Here is a 12,930-nt window from a genome sequence, read left to right as displayed (position 1 = left end):
CAGCGTTACGAGTGCATTCCCCTCACCTCTGTTTCCTTGTTTCCTCGAAACCCGCCTGCTTCCTCCTCAGCTCTGTGAGCAGCCACCTGGCACTGGTTCCTGCCCTGGATTCCCACTCGTAGCCATATCCAGAGAGAGAGCCACTTCCAACCAGCATGTCAACATAACGGAATACACTGAGTCTGTGACAGGCTACATATCCAAATGCATGGAAGATGTGACTGTCATAAAACACATCACCACAAGGGCAAACGACAAACCCTGGTTCACCAGGGAGGTGCGTGAACTCCTGAGAGCATGGAACACTGCTTTCAAGTCTGGAGACAAGGAAGCCCTCAGATCAGCGAGGGCCAACTTGAACCTGGGCATGAGAACAGCCAAGCGTGCCTATGGACAGAAAATCCAATCACATTTCACTGACTCTAAAGACCCCAGATGCCTATGGCAAGGCATTCAGTCAGTAACAGACTGTAAGCCGACCCCACCACCCTGCTAGGATGGCACAGACTTTCTTAACTCACTCAATGTCTTCTTCAGTCGTTTTGAAGAAAACAACACCAACACTCCAACAAAAGCCTCTCACTGCTTGGACAATGCAACACTTCAACTGGACCTGGCTGATGTGCGGAGGACCCTTGAAAAGGTGAACCTCAGGAAGGCTGCCGGCCCTGACAATATACCTGGGCGTGTGCTTAGAGACTGTGCTGAATCACTCACAGATGTTCTCACAGATATCTTCAACATCTCTCTGAGCCAAGCCATCATACCAGAATGCTTCAAAGCCACCACCATCATACCACTACCCAAGAAATATCCAGCAACAACCCGGCACTACCGGCACATAACACTCACTCCCATTGTGATGAAGTGCTTTGAAAGGCTGGTCAAGACTTACGTAACATTCAGCCTACCCGCTACTTTTGACCCATTCCAGTTTGCGTATCGTCCCAAGCGCTCCACTGATGATGCAATAGCAGCAGCACTTCACCTCAGCCTGGCTCATCTGGAGAACAAAAACAGCTGCATATGGATGCTGTTCATTGACTTCAGCTTTGCCTTCAACACAGTCATCCCACAACACCTGGTGAATAAACTGAGTGCTATAGGCATCTGCACCCCACTCTGCAACTGGCTACTGGACTTTCTCACCAGCAGACCACAGACAGTAAAAGTGGGCAAAACTCCTCACAAGACCACAATCATGAACACAGGCGTCCCCCAGGGATGTGTGTTGAGCCCTCTGCTGTTCACCCTGATGACCCATGACTGTTGTGCCAGACACAACTCAAACCACATCATCAAGTTTGCAGATGACACAACAGTAGTGGGCCTCATCAGCAACGATGCTGACTCAGCCTACAGAGAGGAGGTACACCATCTCATCAGCTGGTGTGACATCAACAACCTGCACCTCAATGTCAACAAAACAAAGGAAATAACGGTGGACTTCAGATAGAATCACAAGCCTCACACACCTCTCACATTCAATGGCAGTGCTGTGGAATCAGTGAAAAGCACCAAGTTCCTGGGGGTGCACATCACTGATGACCTGACGTGGACAACCAACACCACCTCCCTTGTCAAGAAAGCACAGCAATGCCTCCACTTCCTACGCAGGATGAGGAGAGCCAGTCTCCCCCCTTCAGCACTCACCACCTTCTATAGGCGTGCCATTGAGAGCATCCTCACCAGCAGTCTCTCAGTCTGGTATGGCAGTTGCCATGTTGCTGACCAGAAAGCGCTACAGAGAGTGGTGAGAACAGCAGAGAAGACCACAAGGTCAGCCCAACCATCCATACAGGACCTGTACCCATCCCGCTGTCACAGAAGAGCCATCAACATCATCAAAGACCCCTCAAACAAACAGTTTACCCTCCTACCATCTGGTAAGCGCTACAGCAGTATGTGCTGCAGGACCACCAGACTCAGCAACAGCTTTTCCCACAGGCCATCAGACTGCTAAACTCACTTCCAAAAGCAAGAAAATAACCCCCCACCACACACACACACACACACACACACACACACACACACACACTACAGACCAAACTACGTACTTTTATGCACATTCCTTTGCACAAAAAATAAAAAGTTTACAAACTTATTCATCTCCATGCTGCTACTCTGCACTCTGCACTTTTGTCACATTGCACTTATATTGTTGTACTCAGTAATATTGCACTCCAGTAACATACCTCAACTGACGACATTCTGTAACACTATGACAGTCTTGGAAATGTATGCTCACTCTTGTCTATATGTTGTGTTGATTGTTGTTCTGTTACTGATATTATTTGCATTTTATGTCCTAGTGATGTCTCATGTCCAGTTTATATTTAGTTTCATATAACGGCTGAGTGGATCCTTGTGATGTAATTGGTGCTTTGTATGTCACATGACATGGATTAATTCATCCCATTTGTGTTGCATTGCATTCAGAGTGTGGCTTGGTTCCATTTAGAGTGCAAATTTCGTTCCATATGTTTAGTACCATTGCACTCTCACGTGCACGTGCACATGCACGGCCTCGTGCACACGTACATGTGATCATGCATACACAAGTGCGCACGAGTATGCGTGCACGCGCACGTGCAAGCATGTTCGTGCATACGCGCATGCGCACACATGCTTGTGCACTCATACTTGTGCACGCACGTGCACACATACTTGTGCATGCACACATTGCAAAACATGCGTGCTTGCACACGAGTACAGGTGCGCCCACGCATGCTCGTGCACGCGCACCCACACGTGCATGCGCACGCACACACACACACAAAACCAATCCACTGTGCTGCCTGGAGCTGCCTGGAGGTTGATAGCAGGAAGAGAGAACAAAAGCTGGACTCATTTTTGACGTGATTTTTTAATTAATTTATTTTTTTGCTGAACTGAGGACGTATACAGTCTTATTTTTGTTGTTCACGCACAAGCGCCGACCAGGTTGCGTGTGTGCGCGCGTGCGGGGGACATGACTCTCCTAAGACATAATTTGAGCTAACTGACACTGCTAATTCTTGTAAGATACACACACACACACACACACACAAGTTCTGTCTGCACTGCAACCCCCGACTTCCACCGCCTGGAGCAGGCCCTGTGTCCAATCTCCAGGCCTCCTGACTCATTATTAATGTTCTGTTGCACATTTATTTTTCTATAAATCCTCAGCTGCTCATTTCAACTCGCGTCATCGCTCCCTGCATTTGGGTTCAGTACCAGTTTGGTTCGGTTCTGTACCGACCTTAACCATAAGTTATAGAATACACCTTGTGGTGCAACCTGGACACATCTTCAGTGATGTACCCGGGGTCATAGGGTGTTTTGGGTCTTACATCAGACACCCTCACCTGGGTGACCCAGCGGGGGGTTATCAGGACCCGACTTGTGTCCAGGTAACACACTACGCCATGCATCCCCCCTCTTCAACCAGAGCTAACGTGAAGCCTTTTCAGCAGCTTCCATGATGTTTTTTTTATGGCTCTCCATCTGTGCAATCCGCAGATCCCTAGGAGTCCCAGGACCTGACATAAAGATTGGCCTGCAAAGCCCCTGCAACCCACTTCAATGGGCTCGCAGCGGGCCTTACACCCATTCCTCCAACATTCAGCAACCAGGTCAGCATACTTGGCCTTCTTCTGTTCCTGCGCTTCCTCCATCCGCTCTTCCCAGGGGACAGTTAGCTCCAATAGCACCACCTACTTACTTACACCGGACATCAAGACCATGTCTGGCTGTAGAGTTGTTGATGCAATGATGTCTGGAAATCTTAACTGCCTCCCAGCAGTTGCCAGTCCCTTGCTGTTGCAAGCAGGCCCCCCTGGGTCTTCCTTGGAGGCAGGGGCTTTTCATCTGCTCAAGCAAAAGTGATGGTGCCCTTGGAGGGGTATTGCTGCTTGCTGTTCTTGATGCCAGTACAGATGGTGTCTGCTACTACCCTTAGCACCTGGTCATGGCACCAACTGTATCGGCCATCTCCCAAGGCCTTTGAGCAGCAGCTGAGGATATGCTCCAAAGATCCCCTCTTCTGGCAGATTTGGCAAACTGGCGAGTCCACCAAGCACCAGGTGAACAGATTGGCAGGGCTCGGGAGGGCGTCGTGCACTGACTGAACCAGGAACTTGAAGTGGTGTGGCTCCATCTTCCAGAGATCTGCCCAGGTGATCTTGCAGCCAGCTGCATGTTCCAAATTGGTCCAGGCCACCTGCTTGGACATGCCCACCATTCTGCTGTAGCGAACTTCCTCCAACTCAGCACGTACCTGCTCCTGGATCAGCTTCTGCTTCTCCTTTCCACTGACTTTGCAGTAGCTAGATTTAGAGTTGCTGCCCAGCCCTGACCGCCCAGTAGCCACTGTGCCCACCAGGATGCTATGTCGCAACCTTGCTTCTGCTCATTCTACTGCATCCTGGGCACGCCACTTCCATCCTGTTCTGACCTCCACCCCTGCTGAGGAGACCTTTTGTCGGCAGAGTCCCTGTACAGCAGGACTTCCCTGGCTTGGGTGACCTTGAACTCCTCTGCCAGACTACTGAACGGAAGCTGCAGCTTGGTGTTATGCCCAAAGAGTGCAATGCTGCTTAAGCTCTGTGTTAGGCCCAGCCACCTTCATAGGAACTGACTAATGTTCCTCTTGAAGCCCTCACTGATGGTAATCAGGACTTCATAGATGAGCAGCGGCCAGAGGAGATGAGGCAGGATGCCATGCTTGTAGATCCAGGCCTCGAACTTTCTAGGAAGCCCTGACTTGTCCACAGCCAAGAGCCATGTGTTGAAGTCATCACTGGTGCCTTGGCATTCCGCGGTGTCCTTCAGGTTGCCAGTGAAGAGCTTGCCCAGGCTCTTCACTGGCTTTTCTGACACTGATGGAATCTGTGTCTCTCCCAGGGTGAAGCGGAGCTGGTCAGTCTCTTTTCCCTTCTTCAAGACTAAGGACCTGGACTTTGCCAGCTTGAACCTCATTCTTGCCCATGTAATGAGCCATTCAAACCCTTGAAGAAGCCACCTACACCCACGCACTGATGTTGTAGATACCGTGAGATCATCCATAAATGCTCTAAATGGGAGTTGTCGGGTGCCAGATCTAGACAATGGGCCTCTGCATTCAACTTCCGCCGACTTCACAAGCATATTCATGGCCAGTGCAAACAGGGACACAGAGATTGTGCACCCGGTGATGGTGCCCTTCTCTAGACGATGCCACTCCGATGTCGAAGTCCCAGAGGACACTCTCAGATTAAAGTTATTATAACAGTCAAGGATGAGGTTCTGTATCTTCTCTGGGACGTGGCATCTTCTCAGGGCCAGCTCCACCAGCTTGCGTGGTATGGATCCGTAAGCATTGGCAAGGTAGAGTCACAGGACTGCCAGGTCCCCCTTGCTTTCCCTTGCCTCGCAGATCAGTTGAGTCACCACCCCTGTGTGCGCAATACACCCTGGGCTGCCTGGAACTCTTCCCTTCTGCACTGATGTGTCAATGTATGAGTTCTTCAGGAGAAATCCCATAAGGCAATTGGCAACAATCTTGAAGAAGGTCTTGCACTCAACACTAAGGAGAAAGATTGTCCTGCACTGCTCGATGTTTCTAGCATTCTCTTCCTTGGGAATCCAGATGCCCTCTGCATATCTCCATTGCTGTGGTACCTTCCCTTTCTGTAGATCTGTTCTATCTATTCTATTCTGTAGATCTTCCAGGTTTGCAGACTTTATATGGTACTCCACTGTGGTCCATATATATATACAGTGAGGAAAACACAAGGTCTGCTAGAAAAGTATCAGACCTTATTATTTTTGGCAAAAACCTGATGGATTTGAATCACGTGTGCTTGCATGAGCAAACCTTGAACCTTCGTGTGCATGCGTGAACTTTTTCACGCCTGTCGATTGCATCATTTCCTGGTAAGCAGCCTTTGTGTGAGGTGTGTGTCGTGCGCTCGGTGATTTTTCATTCCAAGGAAAAAGACAAAACGACTGGAGCAGCACCGCATCAAATTTTGCCAGAAACTTGGCGACAGCCAAGTGGAAACCATTCGGATGATTCAGATGGCTTTCAGATTAAGGAGCGGTACAACCGGTTTAAAAATGGCTGCACAAAGGTGGAGAGCGAACCGTGCTCCAGTCGCCAGTCAACATGCTGAAATGACCATATCATTTACAAAGTGAATGTTGTGGTGATGCGGGATTGTCGTGTGACTGTCCGAGAAATTGCAGAAGAGGTGGACATCAGCACTTTTTCGGCACATTCCACTGTGACAGAAGATTTGGCCATGAAAAGTTTGGCGGTGAAAATCATGCCGATGGCTTCGGCACAAAGCTGCCGATGGCGGAGCAAAAGCGCCTTTGTGTTGAAGTCTCACAGGACATGTTGTGACATGCCCACCTCTTCCACAATTTCTCGGATAGTCACACGACTGAAAAGACACAGAAAGCCGTCTGAATCATCCGAATGGTTTCTACCTGGCTGTCACCCAGTTTCTGGCAAAATTTGATGCGGCGCTGCTCCAGTCATTCTATCTTTTTCTTTGAAATGAAAATCCGCCGAGCACGCTGCACACGTCCCACACAAAGGCTGCTTACCAGGAAATGACGCAATTGACAGGCGTACAAAAAGTTCACGCATGCGCACTAAGGTTCAAGGTTTGCTCATGCAAACACACGTGATTCAAATCCATCAGGTTTTTGAAAAAAATTAAAAGGTCCGATACTTTTCTAACAGACCTCGTACGTATTTGAACACCCTGCGATTTTGCAAGTTCTCCAACTTAGAAATCATGGAGGGGTCTGAAATTTTCATCTTAGGTGCATGTCCACTGTGAGAGACATAATCTAAAAAAAAAAAAATCTGGAAATCACAATGTATGATTTTTTTTAACAATTTATTTGTATGTTACTGCTCCAAATAAGTATTTAAACACCTACCAACCAGCAAGAATTCTGGCTCACACAGACCTGTTAATTCTGCACTCTTTACCTGTATTAATTGCACCTGTTTGAACTTGTTACCTGTATAAAAGGCACCTGTTCACACACTCAATCAATCACACTCCAACCTGTCCACCATAGCCAAGACCAAAGAGCTGTCTAAGGACACCAGGGACAAAACTGTAGACCTGCCCAAGGCTGAGATGGACTACAGAACAACAGGCAAGCAGCTTGGTAGAAGACAACAACTGTTATGATTATTTATTAGAAAGTGGAAGAAACACAAGATGACTGTCAATCTCCCTCGGTCTGGGATTCCATGCAAGATCTCACTTTGTGGGGTAAGGATGATTTTGAGAAAGCTCAGAACTACACAGGAGGACCTGGTCAATGACCTGAAGAGAGCTGGGACCACAGTCACAAAGATTACATTAGTAACACATGATGCTGTCATGGTTTAAAATCCTGCAGGGCAGTAAGGTCCCCCTTGCTCAAGCCAGCACATGTCCAGAATAGAGCTTTTTGGAATCAACTCCACTTACCATGTTTAGAGGATGAGAACAACCCCAAGAAAACCATCCCAACCGTGAAGCATGGGGGTGGAAACATACTCTGGGGGTGCTCTTCTGCAAAGGGGACAGGATGACTGCACCGTATTGAAGGGAGGATGGACGGGGTCATGTACTGCGAGATTTTGGCAAACAACCTCCTTCCCTCAGTAAGAGCATTGAAGATGAGTCATGGCTGGGTCTTCCAGCATGACAATGACCCCAAACACACAGCCAGGGCAACTAAGGAGGTGCTCCGTAAGCAGCATTTCAAGGTCCTGGAGTGGCCTGGCCAGTCTCCAGACCTGAACTCAATAGAAAATCTTTGGAGGGAGCTGAAACTCCAAACATGAAAGATCTTGAGAAGATCTGTATGGAGGAGTGGACCAAAATCCCTGCTGCAGTATGTGAAAAACTGGTGAAAAACTACATGAAACGTTTGACCTCTGTAATGAAGATACAGACCTCTGAATGAAGATAAGACCTCTGAAGATACCCTGTCACTCATACATATAAACATCCGAAGTTTGTACTGTAAAATGTCAAAAATAAAAGATTATTTAAACCAGTTTAAAAATAGATTCAGCATTGTTGCAATCACAGAATCTTGGCTTAAAAATGACCTCATGGCTGATGTTCAAATGGAGGGATATGGAGGTATATGAGCTATATTTTGTAAATACAAGAGATAAAAAAGGCGGAGGTATTGCTTCGTACATAAAAACAGATCTGACATGTAAAATTGTAGAAGAAATGACAATCATAGATGATGTCATAGAAATTGTAACAGTGGAAATTGTACATGAAACATCTAAAAATATTTTAATCAGTTGTGTATACAGAGCACCAGACTCTTGTGTTGTGAAATTTACAGATAAAATAATAGAATTATTCCATCAAATCAAAAACAAAACACTCTTTATGTGTGGATACTTTAATGTTAATGTGGAAAGCTCCAGTTGCCAAAGAGTAAGTGCTTTTGTGAATTCAATGAATAGCTTGGGCTTATTCCCTTTGATAACAAAACCAACCAGAATTACATCGCAAAGTGCAACTGTAATTGACAATATATTCACAAATAGAATAGATGAAATTATTAAGAATGGGATATTGATGACAGATCTTAGTGATCACTTACCAGTTTTTTTTCAATATTTAAATATAAAAATAGGTACAAAAAAAACTGTTATAAACTTTAAAAGAGATAAGTCATTTAAAGCCTTAGAGGCATTAAATTATAACCTTAAAAATCAGAATTGGGAAGAAGTTTATGTCGGTGACGTTAATGTAGCATATAATTCATTTATGAAAATACTGATGAAATCATATAATAAAAATAGTAAATTAATAAAAACTAGTAAGAAAAGAGTAAATAAACCATGGCTGACTAAGGGAATAAAAAACGCTTGTGTAAAGAAAAACTATTTATATAGGTGCTTTTTAAAAATGCAAACAAAGGAAACAGAACATAGATACAACAAATATAAAAATAAACTATTGACAATAATTAGGAAACAAAAAAAAGATTATTATAGTGAACAATTGAATAAGAGTAAAGATAATATGAGGGCAACATGGGGAATTATAAAAAGTGTGATGGAAAGTGATGGAGTGAAATCAACTTTTCCGAATTACCTTGTCAAGGAAAATAAAGAGATATATGACATAAAAGAAGTTGTAAATGAGTTTAATGATTATTTTTCAAAAGTAGGATCAAGTCTGGTGGGAAATAAGCCAATAGTAGAAGATAAATTAAATACAATTGTAAATACGGTCAATAGTATTTTCCTTGACAATGTGGAAAAAGATGAAATAAGGAATATTGTAAAAACTGTGTAAGCAAAAGTTCAACTGACTATGAAGATTTAGACATGATGACTGTAAAAAGTATAATACAAACTGTTATTGAACCATTCACTTACATTTGTAATATGTCTCTGTCAACAGGAATTTTTCCAGACGAAATGAAAATTGCCAAGGTAGTTCCATTATATAAAAATGGAGACAAACATAACGTTTCAAATTACAGGCCAGTGTCATTGCTTCCACAGTTTTCTAAAATTATGGAAAAAGTTTTTGTGACAAGGTTGGATAAATTTATTGAGAAACATCATATTTTAAATAATGCTCAGTATGGATTCAGAACAAAACATTCGACAGCTATGGCAATTATGGAATTAACAGAGAAAATATCAACAGCAATAGATAATAAGGATTATTTTGTAAGTGTTTTTATTGACCTGAAAAAAGCTTTTGATGTTATCGATCATTCAAGATTGCTTCACAAGTTACAACAATATGGAATAAGAGGGATTGCACATCAGTGGGTAAAAAGATACTTAGAAAATAGAAAACAGTTTGTTCAGATAAATAACACTAAATCAGAATTGTGTAATATTATTTGTGGAGTACCACAAGGGTCGGTACTTGGACCCAAACTGTTTATTTTGTATATCAATGATTTTGTGAATGTATCTAATGTACTTGGTAGCATTTTATTTGCTGACAATACAACATTATTTTACTCTGGAACAGATATACAGGAAATAGCACAAGTGATAAATACAGAGTTGGAAAAAGTTAAATATTGGTTTGATATAAACAGATTGTCACTTAATCTTAATAAAACAAATTTCATATTGTTTAATGACAGAGTAAAACAAAAGTGATGTGTCATTAAAAATAGATGGAAAGAACATTCAAAGGGTAAAAGAAATGAAATTTTTAGGAGTTATGATTGATGAAGATTTTACGTGGAAGTCACACATAAATTACATAAAAGGAAAGATAGCAAAAGCCATTGCTGTTTTGCATAAAGTTAAATATTCATTAAATAGTTATGGATTATTAACATTGTACAATTCATTGATTGTTCCATATTTGACTTATTGTGTAGAAATCTGGGGATCAACATGTACAGCTTATACACACATATTTTGCAGAAAAGACCTTTAAAAGTGATTAGCAACAGTCATTTTAGAGATCCATCTAATCCATTGTTTATTAAGTATAGGGTACTTAAATTTCATGATTTAGTTGATTTGAAATTATTACAAACAATGTACCAAGCAAATAACAATACCTTACCAATAAACATTCAAAATATGTTTGAAAAAAGAGTAAGTAGTTATAATTTGAAGGGCATAGAAGTCTTTAAAAAACCAAGATTCAGAACCAAGATAAAGGAACGGAGTATTGCAGTGAATGGTGTAAAATTATGGAACAACCTCAACAAAGAAATCAAAGAATCAAGGTCACTTAAATTATTTAAAAAATCGTATTAAACTTGATGTATTTCATAAGTATAAAACAATGAAATAAGTCAGTGGGCTGTGACAAAGCCAAAAATGTAATCTGTTAATAGTGTTTTAGAATGTTTGAAGTTTAAAATGTAATCTGTTAGGGATGTAGTCTTTTAAATAATGGTTAAAATTATGAAATAAATTGGTGGCATGTGACAAAGTCATAGAAATGTAATCTGTTAAATTATGTTGATTAATGATGCTTGATATTGCAAGATTGTATTGTAAAAAAGGGGCAGAATATATACTCAACAAAAATATAAACGCAACACTTTTGGTTTTGCTCCCATTTTGTATGAGATGAACTCAAAGGTCTAAAACTTTTTCCACATACACAATATCACCATTTCCCTCAAATACTGTTCACAAACCAGTCTAAATCTGTGATAGTGAGCACTTCTCCTTCGCTGAAATAATCCATCCCACCTCACAGGTGTGCCATATCAAGATGCTGATTAGACACCATGATTAGTGCACAGGTGTGCCTTAGACTGTCCACAATAAAAGGCCACTCTGAAAGGTGCAGTTTTGTTTTATTGGGGGGGGATACCAGTCAGTATCTGGTGTGACCACCATTTGCCTCATGCAGTGCAACACATCTCCTTCACATCATCCGTGAAGAGAACACCTCTCCAACATGCCAAACACCAGTGAATGTGAGCATTTGCCCACTGAAATCGGTTACGACGATGAACTGGAGTCAGGTCGAGACCCCGATGAGGACGACGAGCATGCAGATGAGCTTCCCTGAGATGGTTTCTGACAGTTTGTGCAGAAATTCTTTGGTTATGCAAACCGATTGTTTCAGCAGCTGTCCGAGTGGCTGGTCTCAGACGATCTTGGAGGTGAACATGCTGGATGTGGAGGTCCTGGGCTGGTGTGGTTACATGTGGTTTGCGGTTATGAGGCTGGTTGGATGTACTGCCAAATTCTCTGAAACGCCTTTGGAGATAGCTTATGGTAGAGAAATGAACATTCAATACACGAGCAACAGCTCTGGTTGACATTCCTGCTGTCAGCATGCCAATTGCACGCTCCCTCAAATCTTGCGACATCTGTGGCATTGTGCTGTGTGATAAAACTGCACCTTTCAGAGTGGCCTTTTATTGTGGGCAGTCTAAGGCACACCTGTGCACTAATCATGGTGTCTAATCAGCATCTTGATATGGCACACCTGTGAGGTGGGATGGATTATCTTAGCAAAGGAGAAGTGCTCACTATCACAGATTTAGACTGGTTTGTGAACAATATTTGAGGGAAATGGTGATATTGTGTATGTGGAAAAAGTTTTAGATCTTTGAGTTCATCTCATACAAAATGGGAGCAAAACCAAAAGTGTTGCGTTTATATTTTTGTTGAGTGTATAAGAATTGTTCTTCCAATCTGCTCCTTTTCATTCAATGGTTTGTAATGTTTTGTTATTAATGCTTTTCTGTTTTAAATGAATGAAATAACTATTATAAAATAAAATGACAAACAAAGGCTACTGTACCAAATATTAACATTGATTTTCACAGGTGTTCAAATACTTATTTGCAGCAGTAACATACAAATAAATTATTAAAAAAATCATACATTGTGATTTCCGGATTTTTTTTTTTTTTTTTTTTTTAGATTATGTCTCTCACAGTGGACATGCACCTAAGATGAAAATTTCAGACCCCACCATGATTTCTAAGTGGGAGAACTTGCAAAATTGCAGGGTGTTCAAATGCTTATTTTCCTCACTATATATATATATATATATATATATATATATATATATATATATATATATATATATATACCGACAGATAGAATGTAATGCTCCCCTCCCCGACACACATATAAAATTAGGCAAAAACAGAAAATCAGAGACAAAATGGTGATGATGAACTGGTTTATGATGGTGAGGATGGCTTTTGTTGCAGCAGAGAAGACGTTCTTTTCAAGGATGGTAAAAACAGGGTTTACAGCAGCCGAGTGAGTGCACTCAGACATTCAGTATTTATTGTGTGTGCTGTGCAAAGTGGGCGGCAAAGCCTAATGGCACTACATTAAAGCCCTCTGGTAAAAAGGGACTTGTCAAAGGAACGGCCTGACTTTTAATTATAGAGGATTCCACTCAGCAAACCTTGGCAGAGCTCTGCCATCTCTACCACCAGGATGAGGAACAAACC

The 12,930-nt window shown here is 42.5% G+C and overlaps 1 pseudogene; it reads right to left on the bottom strand.

Annotated features, from left to right (window-relative positions):
• The window catches only part of LOC117519696, a 366,295-nt pseudogene extending 353,392 nt beyond the window's left edge, over window positions 1–12,903 (bottom strand).
• Between the last annotated feature and the right edge of the window lie 27 nt (window positions 12,904–12,930).

Source organism: Thalassophryne amazonica, chromosome 11 (genome assembly GCF_902500255.1).
Source record: "Thalassophryne amazonica chromosome 11, fThaAma1.1, whole genome shotgun sequence".
In the NCBI taxonomy this organism is placed as follows: domain Eukaryota; kingdom Metazoa; phylum Chordata; class Actinopteri; order Batrachoidiformes; family Batrachoididae; genus Thalassophryne; species Thalassophryne amazonica.
The sequence above is the reverse complement of the archived record's forward strand: the minus strand, read 5'-3'. Positions and strand labels throughout refer to the sequence as shown.